Here is a 17179-nt window from a genome sequence, read left to right as displayed (position 1 = left end):
GCAAGGAGGCCTACAAACCTGACTCAGTTACACCTGTTATTGTGGAAAGCTGGTGGAAGGCAACCTAAACATTTGACCCAAGTTCAACAATTTAAAGGCAAAGCTACCAAATACTAATTGAGTGTGTGTAAACTTCCAACTTCCACTGTATATGGCTTATGCTAGTACGGGTAGTCAAAATGGTGTTTTGAGTGTGGGGATGTTGGCCATAAGCGACATGCTTGCCCGAAAAGGAAGAAGGCAGAGGGAGGGACTCGTAACGCCTGGACCCTCTGATGTAAGGAGAGGTGGGCCGACAGTGGTAGAGCAGCCACAAGCACCTGTTGCTGAGGAACAAGTTGTCCATGTTGAGGAGGGGATTCAGGTGGAGCTTGTCTCCCAGTTAGTGAAGGAGATACCCGGTATGAGTGATGGAATGCAAGTGGGGACTGTTGAGATGGATGTGGCTGAAGGCGGTTATGGGTCTGTGGCATCAGTTGAGGAGGATCAGGAGAAGTGGGTGACAAAAGCAAAACAACCACCTTTAACCCGAGATGTGCTTGGCAATATGTTGCGTCACAAAGAATTTGAAGAAGGATGCAAGACAACTTGTAAGGGCCCCTATGATGGAAATGGAGTAAGACAATGGTCTGCTTTGGGCCAGAGGATGATGACTTTGTGGCTGAACTGATCTACAACTATGGAGTGGGAGAATGTCGCCTAGGCAACGACTTCCTCGGTTTGACTCTGTAGTCTAGCCAGGCTGTCAGCAATGCTAAGCGGCTTGATTGGCCACTCAATGAGGTTGGAAAGGGCCTCTATCTGGCTGAGGCCCTGGGAGGTTATCACTGCAACCTAGTGGACAAAGAACAGCCTCCCAATGATCCAGTACAGAAGGTGTGTCTGGCTGCAGAAATCAATACACTGCTGCTCCTCCCTTCTGGGGATGAAGGTGAAAGAGAGCAATGAGGAGAAGAAGACTGCTGGTGGGATTCACAGACACTCAGTGTAAACTGGAGTTTCACAACATTGCTGGGACAGTAGATCACGGGACAGCTTTCGGGGTGGAGGATAGGACAGCGTTCTCCTGTTCACGTGAGCAGTTGGCATATCTTGAAGCCTGGATGACAAAGGGAAACCATAAAATCTTTACTGTCTCAGTTAGCCTGGACGCCTCTGGGAAGGCTTGGATAGCCTGGACGCCCCTGGGAAGGCTTGGTTAGCCTGGAGGCCTCTAGGGAAGGTTTGGTTAGCCTGGAGGCCCCTGGGAAGGCTTGGTTAGCCTGGAGGCCTCTAGGGAAGGTTTGGTTAGCCTGGACGCCCCTGGGAAGGCTTGGTTAGCCTGGACGACCCTGGGACAGCTTGGTTAGCCTGGAGGCCTCTGCGGAAGGTTTGGTTAGCCTGGACGCCCCTGGGAAGGCTTGGTTAGCCTGGAGGCCTCTAGGGAAGGTTTGGTTAGCCTGGAGACCCTTGGGGAATGTTTGTTTAGCCTGGAGGCCTCTGGGGAAGGTTTGGTTAGCCTGGACGCCCCTGGGGAAGGTTTGGCTCTCTCTTCTCCCCTTTCTCTTCCCTTTAACAGAAGATAAGAATATAATAGCATGTATTCATACCAGCTTCTTGTCTAACTGACTCATAGTGAGCTAACAGCTTACAACACACACAACTGAGTGACACAGAGAAGAGATAAAGAGAAGAGAGAGAGAATATAGAGAGGGAAAGAGAGAGTAACCTTCTTTTGACAGGTCTTTGAAGTGATCATAAATAGCCTATACCCTTCCTTTATTGACACACAACATAGTGATTTGCTGGATTGCTTCAGTTTCTTGGTGGCTGACTTGGAAACAACACTGATTTTGATTGAATGGATACAGAACATTCCAACTGCCGTCTGACGCCTCCACTTGTTTCTCATCTCCATGACGACCATCGCCTCATCCTCTCCTCTCTTCTTTATTCCTGACTTTTTCTCGTCATGCTAATTAAGGATTAACCATTGCTCTGTTATTTACTGACCCCTATACTCCTACAGAAAAGAGTTCCAAAAGGGTTGGCTGACCCCGTAGCATAATCCTTTTTGGTTCCATTTGGAACCATTTTTGGTTCCAGGTATAACTCCTTTGGGTTCCTTTCCTGTTGAAAGGGGACGACATGGAACCCATAAAGGTTTAACCTGGAACCAAAAAGGGTTCTTAAAAGGGTTCTGCTATGGGGACAGCCGAACAACCCTTTAGGTTCTAGATAGCACCTTCATTTGTAAGAGTTTACCTGCTGCTCACTGGAGATTTGAGGGGATTACATCGCTGTGGGCAACATGTTGTCATGTCTCTCTCGCTGTCTTTCCCATCTCTGTCTCGCTCTCTCTTATCTCTCTCATCTTCTCTCTCTGTCTCTATCTCTCTCTACACACTACAGTACTGTACTCCACAGTCATAACAGAGATACACACTACAGTACTGTACTCCACAGTCATAACAGAGATACACACTACAGTACTGTACTCCACAGTCATAACAGACATACACACTACAGTACTGTACTCCACAGTCATAACAGAGATACACACTACAGTACTGTACTCCACAGTCATAACAGACATACACACTACAGTACTGTACTCCACAGTCATAACAGAGATACACACTACAGTACTGTACTCCACAGTCATAACAGAGATACACACTACAGTACTGTACTCCACAGTCATAACAGAGATACACACTACAGTACTGTACTCCACAGTCATAACAGAGATACACACTACAGTACTGTACTCCACAGTCATAACAGAGATACACACTACAGTACTGTACTCCACAGTCATAACAGAGATACACACTACAGTACTGTACTCCACAGTCATAACAGAGATACACACTACAGTACTGTACTCCACAGTCATGGCAGAGATACACACTACAGTACTGTACTCCACAGTCATAACAGAGATACACACTACAGTACTGTACTCCACAGTCATAACAGAGATACACACTACAGTACTGTACTCCACAGTCATAACAGACATACACACTACAGTACTGTACTCCACAGTCATAACAGAGATACACACTACAGTACTGTACTCCACAGTCATGGCAGAGATACACACTACAGTACTGTACTCCACAGTCATAACAGAGATACACACTACAGTACTGTACTCCACAGTCATGGCAGAGATACACACTACAGTACTGTACTCCACAGTCATAACAGAGATACACACTACAGTACTGTACTCCATAGTCATAACAGAGATACACACTACAGTACTGTACTCCACAGTCATAACAGAGATACACACTACAGTACTGTACTCCACAGTCATAACAGAGATACACACTACAGTACTGTACTCCACAGTCATAACACAGATACACACTACAGTACTGTACTCCACAGTCATAACACAGATACACACTACAGTACTGTACTCCACAGTCATAACAGAGATACACACTACAGTACTGTACTCCACAGTCATAACAGAGATACACACTACAGTACTGTACTCCACAGTCATAACAGAGATACACACTACAGTACTGTACTCCACAGTCGTATCAGATTGATATTTTACTAAGAAACAAAGGAAGGAAGAAAGCCTGTACACTACGCTGTCGCTGTCTGTGTCTCTTTGACCCTCACAGGAGACCAAACCTCCCCCACGCTCTGTAATGGATCAGCTGGAGAGCGAGAGAAGAGCAGAGGAGAGACCGGCCACAGGGAAGAGAGAATGGAGAGAACTGCTTCACTACGGTAATGAGAGACCTGGTGCTGCTGCACGCAGGCGTCTCTTGCTCTCGGTTTCCCTCCCATTCTCTGCCAGTCCTCAGAATAACTATTTAGCCTGGTTTGTAAAATAGGGGGAGAGGGCTGTGGGGGGATTTTGACATTTGCAGAGTCAGAGTCAGTGTTGTTGCACACACAGCCCACATCTGCTCAGAGGAAACCTCCCTCGTCCCAGTGCCATAGAAAACAAACATGTCCAAATGATATCGCCCCGTCTCACTCACCTCGGTCATCGCTTCGAGAGACTGGTCATGGCCCACATCGAGGCCAGCATGCCAGGCACACTGGACCCACTCCAATTAGCCTACCGCTCCAACAGATCCACAGAAGATGTCATTTCCATCGCCATTCACCAGGCCCTAACACATCTGGATAACAGGAACACCTATGTGAGAATGCTGTTCATTGACTACAGTTCAACATTCAACAATGTTGTTCCCTCCAAGTTCGACACAGATCTCAGAGCCCTGGGTCTGGACACCACCCTCTGCCACTGGATCCTGGACCTCCTGACGGGCCGCCCACCGGCTGTGAGGATTGGCATCAACACCTCCTCTATACTGACTCAACACAGGGGCCCGTCAGGGGTGTGTCCTCAGCCCTCTGCTGTTCACTCCGTGGCTTTGCACGATACCATCTCCATCATCAGGTTTGCTGACGACACCACTGACATAGGCCTGATAGTCAACAATGATGACTAAGGAGGTAAGTGAACTGGCATTGTGAACCACAATGCCAGGACAATTACCTCACCTTCAACGTCAGCAAAACAAAGGAGTGGTTTGTTGACTTCGGAGGAGGGAACATGTCGTGATCCACATCAACAGGACTGCAGTAGAGATTCAGCTGTATTAAGTTCCTCGGAGTCCACATCACACAGGACTTGACATGGACCAACAACACCACCACTCCTGTCAAGAGGGCACAACAGCGTCTCTACTTCCTAAGACGGCTGAAGACCCCGAGGCCTCTCCAAATACTACTGCTGCACCATCGAGAGCGTCCTGACCAGTTGCATCATGGCCACTTTTATGGTAATTGCTCCGTGCACTACCCCAAGGCCTTCCAGCGGGTGGTGAAGACAGCCCAGTATATCACTGGGACCGTGCTCCCCCCCATCCAGGACATCTCCTAAAAACGGTGCCTGAGGAAGGCCTGCAGCATCATCAAGGACCCCACACACCCCAACCACGAGCGGTTCACTCCCTTACCATCAGGCTGACGGTATCGGAGCATGTGGTCTGATACCAACAGGCTCAGAGACAGTTTCTATCTACAAGCCATCAGACGGTATCGGAGCATGTGGTCTGATACCAACAGGCTCAGAGACAGTTTCTATCTACAAGCCATCAGACTGTATCGGAGCATGTGGTCTGATACCAACAGACTCAGAGACAGTTTCTATCTACAAGCCATCAGACGGTATCGGAGCATGTGGTCTGATACCAACAGGCTCAGAGACAGTTTCTATCTACAAGCCATCAGACGGTATCGGAGCATGTGGTCTGATACCAACAGACTCAGAGACAGTTTCTATCTACAAGCCATCAGACAGTATCGGAGCATGTGGTCTGATTCAAATAATCAAAGCTTGACGATTAGTTTATTGTTTGAATTAGCTGCGCAGTGGTCTCCACTCCTAAACTGTCCTCCCTCCTCTCATCCCTATCTCCACTCCTACACCGTCCTCCCTCCTCCTCTCATCCCTCTCTCCACTCCTACACCATCCTCCCTCCTCCTCTCATCCCTCTCTCCACTCCTACACTGTCCTCCATCCTCCTCTCATACCTCTCCACTCCTACACTGTCCTCCCTCCTTCGCTCATCCCTGTCTCCACTCCTACACTGTCCTCCATCCTCCTCTCATCCCTCTCTCCACTCCTACACTGTCCTCCATTCTCCTCTCATCCCTCTCCACTCCTACACTGTCCTCCCTCCTTCGCTCATCCCTTTCTCCACTCCTACACTGTCCTCCCTCCTTCTCTCATCCCTCTCTCCACTCCTACACTGTCCTCCGTACTCCTCTCATCCCTATCTCCACTCCTGCACTGTCCTCGCTAATCCTCTCATCCCTTTCCACTCATACACTGTCCTCCCTCCTCCTCTCATCCCTCTCCTCTCCTACACTGTCCTCCCTCCTCCTCTCATCCCTCTCTCCACTCCTACACTGTCCTCCCTCCTCCGCTCATCCCTCTCTCCACTCATACACTGTCCTCCCTACTCCTCTCATCCCTTTCCACTCCTACACTGTCATCCCTCCTCCACTCATCCCTCTCTCCACTCCTACACTGTCCTCCCTCCTCCTCTAATCCCTCTCTCCACTCCTACACTGTCCTCCCTACTCCTCTCATCCCTTTCCACTTCTACACTGTCCTCCCTACTCCTCTCATCCCTTTCCACTCTTACACTGTCCTCCCTCCTCCTCTCATCCCTCTCTCCACTCCTACACTGTCCTCCCTACTCCTCTCATCCCTTTCCACTCCTACACTGTCCTCCCTACTCCTCTCATCCCTTTCCACTTCTACACTGTCCTCCCTACTCCTCTCATCCCTTTCCACTCTTACACTGTCCTCCCTCCTCCTCTCATCCCTCTCTCCACTCCTACACTGTCCTCCCTCCTCCTCTCATCCCTCTCTCCACTCTTACACTGTCCCCCCTTCTTGACTTTTAAAACAATGTGAACCCTATAAGGAAAGCATTTATTTTGTTGAGGTTACATTGTCAGAACATACCCTTTTCTTATAATATTCATAGATTACTTATATAACATATTACTTACTTACATAGTTAGCCTACAATACGTCATAACATATACACAGTATGTAGGAAGAGCACCATAATCATCTATATCATTGTGTATATCATTGTGTATATTATTGTGTATATCATTGTGTATATCATTGTGTATATCATTGTGTATATTATTGTGTATATCATTGTGTATATCATTGTGTATGTCATTGTGTATGTCATTGTGTATATCATTGTGTATGTCATTGTGTATGTCATTGTGTATATCTTTGTGTATGTCATTGTGTATATCATTGTGTATATCATTGTGTATGTCATTGTGTATATCATTGTGTATATCATTGTGTATGCCATTGTGTATGTCATTGTGTATGTCATTGTGTATATCATTGTGTATGTCATTGTGTATGTCATTGTGTATGTCATTGTGTATATCATTGTGTATATCATTGTGTATATCATTGTGTATATCATTGTGTATATCATTGTGTTTATCATTGTGTATATCATTGTGTATGTCATTGTGTATATCATTGTGTATATCATTGTGTATGTCATTGTGTATATCATTGTGTATATCATTGTGTATATCATTGTGTATGTCATTGTGTATGTCATTGTGTATGTCATTGTGTATGTCATTGTGTATATCATTGTGTATATCATTGTGTATGTCATTGTGTATATCATTGTGTATATCATTGTGTATATCATTGTGTATATCATTGTGTATGTCATTGTGTATATCATTGTGTATATCATTGTGTATGTCATTGTGTATATCATTGTGTATATCATTGTGTATATCATTGTGTATGTCATTGTGTATATCATTGTGTATATCATTGTGTATATCATTGTGTATGTCATTGTGTATGTCATTGTGTATGTCATTGTGTATGTCATTGTGTATATCATTGTGTATATCATTGTGTATGTCATTGTGTATATCATTGTGTATATCATTGTGTATATCATTGTGTATATCATTGTGTATGTCATTGTGTATATCATTGTGTATATCATTGTGTATGTCATTGTGTATATCATTGTGTATATCATTGTGTATATCATTGTGTATATCATTGTGTATGTCATTGTGTATATCATTGTGTATATCATTGTGTATGTCATTGTGTATATCATTGTGTATATCATTGTGTATGTCATTGTGTATATCATTGTGTATATCATTGTGTATGTCATTGTGTATATCATTGTGTATATCATTGTGTATATCATTGTGTATGTCATTGTGTATATCATTGTGTATATCATTGTGTATATCATTGTGTATATCATTGTGTATGTCATTGTGTATATCATTGTGTATATCATTGTGTATGTCATTGTGTATATCATTGTGTATATCATTGTGTATGTCATTGTGTATATCATTGTGTATATCATTGTGTATATCATTGTGTATGTCATTGTGTATATCATTGTGTATATCATTGTGTATATCATTGTGTATATCATTGTGTATATCATTGTGTATATCATTGTGTATATCATTGTGTATGTCATTGTGTATGTCATTGTGTATATCATTGTGTATGTCATTGTGTATGTCATTGTGTATATCATTGTGTATGTCATTGTGTATGTCATTGTGTATGTCATTGTGTATGTCATTGTGTATATCATTGTGTATATCATTGTGTATATCATTGTGCATATCATTGTGTATGTCATTGTGTATATCATTGTGTATATCATTGTGTATGTCATTGTGTATATCATTGTGTATATCATTGTGTATGTCATTGTGTATATCATTGTGTATATCATGGTGTATGTCATTGTGTATATCATTGTGTATATCATGGTGTATGTCATTGTGTATATCATTGTGTATATCATTGTGTATGTCATTGTGTATATCATTGTGTATATCATGGTGTATGTCATTGTGTATATCATTGTGTATATCATGGTGTATGTCATTGTGTATATCATTGTGTATATCATTGTGTATGTCATTGTGTATATCATTGTGTATATCATTGTGTATATCATGGTGTATATCATTGTGTATATCATTGTGTATATCATGGTGTATATCATTGTGTATATCATTGTGTATGTCATTGTGTATGTCATTGTGTATATCATTGTGTATGTCATTGTGTATATCATTGTGTATGTCATTGTGTATATCATTGTGTATCATTGTGTATATCATTGTGTATGTCATCGTGTATGTCATTGTGTATGTCATTGTGTATATCATTGTGTATATCATTGTGTATATCATTGTGTATATCATTGTGTATATCATTGTGTATATCATTGTGTATGTCATTGTGTATGTGTGATGTGCATGTCTACAGGTGGCCCCTTCGTTGTTTTTGATCGCCTACTGGAATTAGATCCATTGTCCTGGGTGGTGGTACGAACAGAGGATCCCCTTCGGGAAAGTCGTATTCCTGGTCGTAATGTTAGTAAGTTGACGTTGCTCTTATATCCAATAGTTCTTCCTGGCTCTATGTAATAAGACTTAAGATTTCCTGGGGTTACAACGTGAGAAATAACACATAAAAAAACAAAATACTGCATAGTTTCCTAAGAACTTGAAGTGAGGCGACCATCTCTGTTGGCGCCATGGTATAATATTAGAACATCAATTAGAGCATCAATGTTCTCCAGTCTTCTATCCAATTAGAGCATCAATGTTCTCCAGTCTTCTATCCAATTAGAGCATCAATGTTCTCCAGTCTTCTATCCAATTAGAGCATCAATGTTCTCCAGTCTTCTATCCAATTAGAGCATCAATGTTCTCCAGTCTTCTATCCAATTAGAGCATTATGTTCTCCAGTCTTCTATCCAATTAGAGCATTAATGTTCTCCAGTCTTCTATCCAATTAGAGCATCAATGTTCTCCAGTCTTCTATCCAATTAGAGCATCAATGTTCTCCAGTCTTCTATCCAATTAGAGCATCAATGTTCTCCAGTCTTCTATCCAATTAGAGCATTATGTTCTCCAGTCTTCTATACAATTAGAGCATTAATGTTCTCCAGTCTTCTATAGAATTAGAGCATTAATGTTCTCCAGTCTTCTATCCAATTAGAGCATCAATGTTCTCCAGTCTTCTATCCAATTAGAGCATTAATGTTCTCCGGTCTTCTATACAATTAGAGCAATAATGTTCTCCAGTCTTCTATCCGATTAGAACATTAATGTTCTCCAGTCTTCTATCCAATTAGAGTATCAATGTTCTCCAGTCTTCTATCCAATTAATATATAATAATAATAATATATCCCATTTAGCAGACGCTTTTGTCCAAAGCGACTTACAAGTCGGCTGGGGCCACTACTTTTACATACGCATATGGGTGGTCCCAGCGGGAATCGAACCCACGACGCTTGGCGTTGCAAGCGCCATGCTCTACCGACTGAGCCACACAGGACCCTTAGAACATCAGTGTTCTCCATTCTTCTATCCAATTAGAGTATCAATGTTCTCCAGCCTTATATCCAATTAGAGCATTAATGTTATCCAGTCTTCTATCGAATTAGAACATCAATGTTCTCCTGTCTTCTTTCCAATTAGAACATCAATGTTCTCCAGTCTTCTATCCAATTAGAACATCAATGTTCTCCAGCATTTGATCTCCTGATCTGCTGCTTCACAGCAACACCCATAGGACACAGGCATCCCATAGGACACTCACTAGGCCCACCATAAACACACAAACATGCACACATATGTGCTCCAATCACACAATCTCATAACACAGAAGCACATGCAAGAAAACGCACACAAACACCCGCACATTTTCAAACACACACACATTTACACAAACACACACATTTACACAAACACACACACACTGCTCTAAGCACATATTTTAACACACACACGCGCACACACACACACCCCCTGGCCATACTACAGAAGCCAGTTCCAGGAAATGGCCCTCCTCCACTCCTCCCCTCCCACTCTCCAAGTGCTGCCTCTCTCTCCCCAGGACTAGAAAACTAAATGAACAAGAATGATTTGTTTGTAAAGGCAGAATGTGGAGAGAGTAAACACACAATGTGCTTCAGCCTAACCCAGTGTGTCAGCTGAGCTCTGAGTCTGCAGGCTCCTAGCTAGAGACAGTTACACCATACAAATAGCAGGCCCAGGGGCCACAGCACTGCTCATCCACAGCTACCACACAAAGATGAAGAATATCTTCAAATACACCGCAAGAGGGGGAGTGGGAGGGAGGTAGAGTAGAGACAGAGAGAGGGAGGGTGAAAGAGAGAGAGAGAGGGAGAGAGAGAGAGGGAGAGAGAGAGAGAGTAGAGGGAGAGGGAGTAGAGAGAGAGAGGGAGAGAGAGAGAGAGTAGAGGGAGAGGGAGTAGAGAGAGAGAGGGAGGGGGAGAGAGAGAAAAGAGAGAGGAAAGGGGGAGAGAGAGTAGAGAAAGAGAGAGGGGGAGGAGGATAGAGAGAGATAGAGGGGGGAGGAGGATAGAGAGAGAGCGGGGGGAGGGGGGGGAGAGGGGGAGAGAGAGTAGAGGGAGGGGGAGAGAGAGTAGAGGGAGATGGAGGGAGGGGGAGTTAGAGTAGAGGGAGAGGGAGGGAGGGAGAGAGAGAGTAGAGGGAGAGGGAGAGAGAGTAGAGGGAGAGGGAGGAAGGGGGAGAGAGAGTAGAGGGAGAGGGAGGGAGGGGGAGAGAGAGTAGAGGGAGCGGGAGCGGGAGGGAGGGAGAGAGAGAGTAGAGGGAGAGGGAGGGAGGGGGAGAGAGAGTAGAGGGAGAGGGAGGGAGGGGGAGAGAGAGTAGAGGGAGAGGGAGGAAGGGGGAGAGAGAGTAGAGGGAGAGGGAGGGAGGGGGAGAGAGAGTAGAGGGAGAGGGAGGGAGGGGAGAGAGAGAGTAGAGGGAGAGGGAGGAAGGGGGAGAGAGAGTAGAGGGAGAGGGAGGAAGGGGGAGAGAGTAGAGGGAGAGAGAGTAGAGGGAGAGAGAGTAGAGGGAGAGGGAGGAAGGGGGAGAGAGTAGAGGGAGAGAGAGTAGAGGGAGAGGGAGAGGGAGGAAGGGGGAGAGAGTAGAGGGAGAGAGAGTAGAGGGAGAGGGAGGAAGGGGGAGAGAGAGTAGAGGGAGAGAGAGTAGAGGGAGAGGGAGGAAGGGGGAGAGAGAGTAGAGGGAGAGAGAGTAGAGGGAGAGGGAGGAAGGGGGAGAGAGAGTAGAGGGAGAGAGAGTAGAGGGAGAGGGAGGAAGGGGGAGAGAGAGTAGAGGGAGAGAGAGTAGAGGGAGAGGGAGAGGGAGGGTAATGTTCTGGAACAGCAAAGAAGGCGTGACGGAAAGCTGGTTGGAGATTTTAAAAAGGGAGAATGTAAGAATGAAAGAAAGGAAAATAGCGGGCAGAGAAAAAACAGAGCAAGAGAGTTGATGAAAGAAAGATGAATGCAGAACAGAGAAAGGGAGGAGAATGAAACAAAGATTAGAAGAAAGAGGAAGGAAGAGTGAGAGAAAGGAAGAGAAAGGAGGAAGGAAGGAAGAGAAAGAGAAAAGAAGAGAAAGAGAAAGGAAGAGAAAGAGAAAGGAAGAGTGAGAGAAAGGAAGTGAGAGAATGAGGAAGTCAGAGAAAGAGGAAGGAAGAGAAAGAGAAAGGAAGAGTGAGAGAAAGGAAGAGTGAGAGAAAGGAAGTGAGAGAATGAGGAAGTCAGAGAAAGAGGAAGGAAGAGAAAGAGAAAGGAAGAGTGAGAGAAAGGAAGTGAGAGAGGAAGGAAGGAAGATAATGAGGAAGTAGAGAAAGAGGAAGTCAGAGAAAGAGGAAGGAAGAGAAAGAGGAAGTCAGAGAAAGAGGAAGGGGAAGGAATAGGAAGAGGAAGGAAGAGAAAGAGGAAGGAAGAGGAAGAGGAAGGAAGAGAAAGAGGAAGGGGAAGGAATAGGAAGAGGAAGGAAGAGAAAGAGGAAGGAAGAGGAAGAGGAAGTCAGAGAAAGAGGAAGGGGAAGGAATAGGAAGAGGAAGGAAGAGAAAGAGGAAGGAAGAGGAAGAGGAAGTCAGAGAAAGAGGAAGGGGAAGGAATAGGAAGAGGAAGGAAGAGAAAGAGGAAGGAAGAGGAAGAGGAAGTCAGAGAAAGAGGAAGGGGAAGGAATAGGAAGAGGAAGGAAGAGAAAGAGGAAGGAAGAGGAAGAGGAAGGAAGAGAAAGAGGAAGGAAGAGAGAGGAAGTGTGTGTGTGTGTGTGTGTGTGTGTGTGTGTGTGTGTGTGTGTGTGTGTGTGTGTGTGTGTGTGTGTGTGTGTGTGTGTGTGTGTGTTTGTGATGAGGGGGATATGGTATGTTAAGCAGAGTGGATGGGTATTTGCTGTTTCTTATTGCCTAAATATGATAAAAGTATAATAATATACATTTTGCCATGAGGCTGAGAGAACATTTAGCTTCTTTTTTAAAAACATTTGCCGGGCTGTGGGGGTGTGTTATATGCCAGTGTTCTCTCCTCATCTCCTGTTTGTATAAGAACATAATGAAGGCGGGACCTAAAAATGGCAGTTTAAACAAAGGAGTGAAACCGCAGGAAATAGCTAGGACATTTCTTCCATCGCTATGACAACAACCTGCTCAGAACCGCTGTGTTCTGTTCTGCTCCCAAACCTACTGCTCAAATGTCAACTACAAACTAGAGACACAGAGTTCAACAAAGTGACATACTGCAGTCAACACATCTATCTATCTCTCTACTCATTTGAGGACACACAGATGAACATAGTGTCACAATTTTGGGGAGGCAGCCAGAACAGGGTGTACAATATGCATGGCAGTGTCATCTCGTTGAGTGTCCCTTTTAAGACAGACAGACAGACAGACAGACAGACAGACAGACAGACAGACAGACAGACAGACAGACAGACAGACAGACAGACAGACAGACAGACAGACAGACAGACAGAGTATCAATGTAGTGAAGTTAGATGAGGTTGTTGTTGTATTGGAGCTGCCCTGTGGCGACTGTAACAACAGATATTCTCTATCAGATGGGCCTTCCTGCTTTAAATGAATAACAACATTATATTCATGACATCTGGAGTCATAATGAGAGGCAGCCTTCAAATGCCTGAGTCCAACCAGCAGTCCAGCAGTATAAACAAAGGGTAATGGAAAAGCAAAGAGTGTGTGAGTGTATGTGTGTGTATTTATGTATGCGTGCATGCATTCTTTTGTGTGTGCGTGTGTACTGTACGTGCATGTGTGTACCAACATGTGTATGTGTGTGTGTTTGTAGGGAAGAGAACAATTTATAGCTTAGGTGGCTGGAGTCTTTGACAACTCTTTGCGGATTCTTCTGACACCGCCTGGTTTAGAGGTCCTGGATGGCATGGAGGCCGGCCCCTGTGATGAATTGGGCCGTACACACCACACTCTGTTGCACCTTGAGGTTGGGTGCCTTGCATTTGCCATAACGAGTGGTGCTGCAGCCACTCAAGATGCTCTCAATGGTGCAGCTGAGGATCTCAGGTCCCAGGCCAAATCTATTCAGCCTCCTGAGGGGGGGGGGCGCTGTCGTGCTTCCTTGTTGGTGTGTGTGGACCATTTGAATTACTTAGTGATGTGAACACCAAGGAACTTGAAGCTCTCAACTTGCTCCACCACAGCCCTGTCAATGTGGACGGGGTTGTGCTCTGCCCTCTGTTTCCTCTTGTCCACTATCAGCTAATCTGTCTAGCTGATGTTGAGGGAGAGGTTGTTGTCCTGTCCTCTACCACACTGCCAGGTCTCTGTCCTCTACAACACTGCCAGGTCTCTGACCTCTACCACACTGCCAGGTCTCTGACCTCTACCACACTGCCAGGTCTCTGTCCTCTACCACACTGCCAGGTCTCTGTCCTCTACCACACTGCCAGGTCTCTGTCCTCTACCACACTGCCAGGTCTCTGACCTCTACCACACTGCCAGGTCTCTGTCCTCTGCCACACTGCCAGGTCTCTGTCCTCTACCACACTGCCAGGTCTCTGACCTCTACCACACTGCCAGGTCTCTGTCCTCTACCACACTGCCAGGTCGCTGTCCTCTACCACACTGCCAGGTCTCTGTCCTCTACCACACTGCCAGGTATCTGACCTCTACCACACTGCTAGGTCTCTGTCCTCTACCACACTGCCAGGTCTCTGTCCTCTACCACACTGCCAGTTCTCTGTCCTCTACCACACTGCCAGGTATCTGACCTCTACCACACTGCTAGGTCTCTGTCCTCTACCACACTGCCAGGTCTCTGACCTCTACCACACTTCCAGGTATCTGTCCTCTACCACACTGCTAGGTCTCTGTCCTCTACCACACTGCCAGGTTTCTGACCTCTACCACACTGCCAGGACTCTGACCTCTACCACACTGCCAGGTCTCTGACCTCTTGGATAAGCTATCCTCAAAAGCACAGGAAGACAGAGCTCTTGGATAAGCGATCCTCACAGGCACAGGAACACAGAGCTGTTGGATAAGCGATCCTCAAAGACACAGGTAGACAGAGCTCTTGGAAAAGGTATCCTTAACGACACAGGTAGACAGTGCTCTTGGATAAGGTGTCCTTAACGACACAGGTAGACAGAGCTCTTGGATAAGGTGTCCTTAACGACACAGGTAGACAGAGCTCTTGGATAAGCGATCCTCAACAGACACAGGTAGACAGAGCTCTTGGAAAAGGTATCCTTAACGACACAGGTAGACAGTGCTCTTGGATAAGGTGTCCTTAACGACACAGGTAGACAGAGCTCTTGGATAAGCGATCCTCAACAGACACAGGTAGACAGAGCTCTTGGATAAGCAATCCTCAAAGACACAGGTAGACAGAGCTCTTGGATAAGGTATCCTCAACAGCCAGAGGCAAGTGTGTGTGTTTCACATCTGCTGTTTACACATAGGCAGCCAGATCCACCTTGAGGCCTTTGGAGCCGAAAGTCATCATCCTCTCCTGTTCTGTCCTGTCCCCCTCTCTCTCTACTTCCTGTCTCCTCTCTTCTTCAGGCCTCTCCTCCTCAGACCCCTCCTCCTCAGACCCCTCCTCCTCAGACCCCTCCTCCTCAGGCCTCTCCTCCTCAGACCCCTCCTCCTCAGACCCCTCCTCCTCAGACCTCTCCTCCTCAGACCTCTCCTCCTCAGACCTCTCCTCCTCAGACCTCTCCTCCTCAGACCCCTCCTCCTCAGACCCCTCCTCCTCAGACCCCTCCTCCTCAGACCTCTCCTCCTCAGACCTCTCCTCCTCAGACTCCTCCTCCTCAGACCTCTCCTCCTCAGACCCCTCCTCCTCAGACCTCTCCTCCTCAGACCCCTCCTCCTCAGACCCCTCCTCCTCAGACCTCTCCTCCTCAGACCTCTCCTCCTCAGACCCCTCCTCCTCAGACCCCTCCTCCTCAGACCTCTCCTCCTCAGACCTCTCCTCCTCAGACCTCTCCTCCTCAGATCTCTCCTCCTCAGACCTCTCCTCCTCAGACCCCTCCTCCTCAGACCCCTCCTCCTCAGACCCCTCCTCCTCAGACCTCTCCTCCTCAGACCTCTCCTCCTCAGACTCCTCCTCCTCAGACCTCTCCTCCTCAGACCCCTCCTCCTCAGACCTCTCCTCCTCAGACCCCTCCTCCTCAGACCCCTCCTCCTCAGACCTCTCCTCCTCAGACCCCTCCTCCTCAGACTCCTCCTCCTCAGACCTCTCCTCCTCAGACCCCTCCTCCTCAGACCTCTCCTCCTCAGACCCCTCCTCCTCAGACTCCTCCTCCTCAGACCTCTCCTCCTCAGACCCCTCCTCCTCAGACCTCTCCTCCTCAGACCCCTCCTCCTCAGACCCCTCCTCCTCAGACCCCTCCTCCTCAGACCTCTCCTCCTCAGACCTCTCCTCCTCAGACCCCTCCTCCTCAGACCCCTCCTCCTCAGACCTCTCCTCCCCAGACCCCTCCTCCTCAGACCTCTCCTCCTCAGACCTCTCCTCCTCAGACCCCTCCTCCTCAGACTCCTCCTCCTCAGACCTCTCCTCCTCAGACCCCTCCTCCTCAGACCCCTCCTCCTCTGACCCCTTCTCCTCAGACCTCTCCTCCTCAGACCCCTCCTCCTCAGACCCCTCCTCCTCAGACTCCTCCTCCTCAGACCTCTCCTCCCTTCACCTCTCATCTACCCTCTTTATTCCATCTCACAATGTCTCTTTCCCCTCCCCTCCCATCTCTTCTCCTCAATCCATCTCATTTCAGTATTCACCTCCTCTACTCTGTTCCTGTATTCATCTCTCTCTCTCTCTCTCTCTCTCTCTCTCTCTCTCTCTCTCTCTCTCTCTCTCTCTCTCTCTCTCTCTCTCTCTCTCTCTCTCTCTCTCTCTCTCTCTCTCTCTCTCTCTCTCTCTCTCTCAATTAAATTAAATTAAATTCAGGGGCATTATTGGCATGGGAAACATGTGTTAACATTGCCAAAGCAAGTGAGGTAGATAATATACAAAGATCAAAAAAACAATACAATTAACAGTAAACACTACACATACAGAAGTTTCAAAACAATAAAGACATTACAAATGTCATATTATATATATATACATACAGTGTTGTAACAATGTACAAATGGTTAAAGTACACAATGGAAAATAAATAATCATAAATATGGGTTGTATTTACAATGGTGTTTGTTCTTCACTGGTTGCCCTTTTCTTGTGGCAACAGGTCACAAATCTTGCTGCTGTGATGGCACACTGTGGCATT

The 17179-nt window shown here is 46.3% G+C and overlaps 1 pseudogene; it reads left to right on the top strand.

The window, feature by feature from the left end:
• The first annotated feature begins 217 nt into the window (after positions 1-217).
• On the top strand, positions 218-1202 carry LOC135527276 (glyoxalase domain-containing protein 4-like; annotated as a pseudogene).
• The last annotated feature ends 15977 nt before the right edge of the window (positions 1203-17179 follow it).

This window comes from Oncorhynchus masou, chromosome 32 (assembly GCF_036934945.1).
Source record: "Oncorhynchus masou masou isolate Uvic2021 chromosome 32, UVic_Omas_1.1, whole genome shotgun sequence".
NCBI classification, from domain to species: domain Eukaryota; kingdom Metazoa; phylum Chordata; class Actinopteri; order Salmoniformes; family Salmonidae; genus Oncorhynchus; species Oncorhynchus masou.
This window is presented reverse-complemented; position numbering and strand designations above follow the sequence as displayed.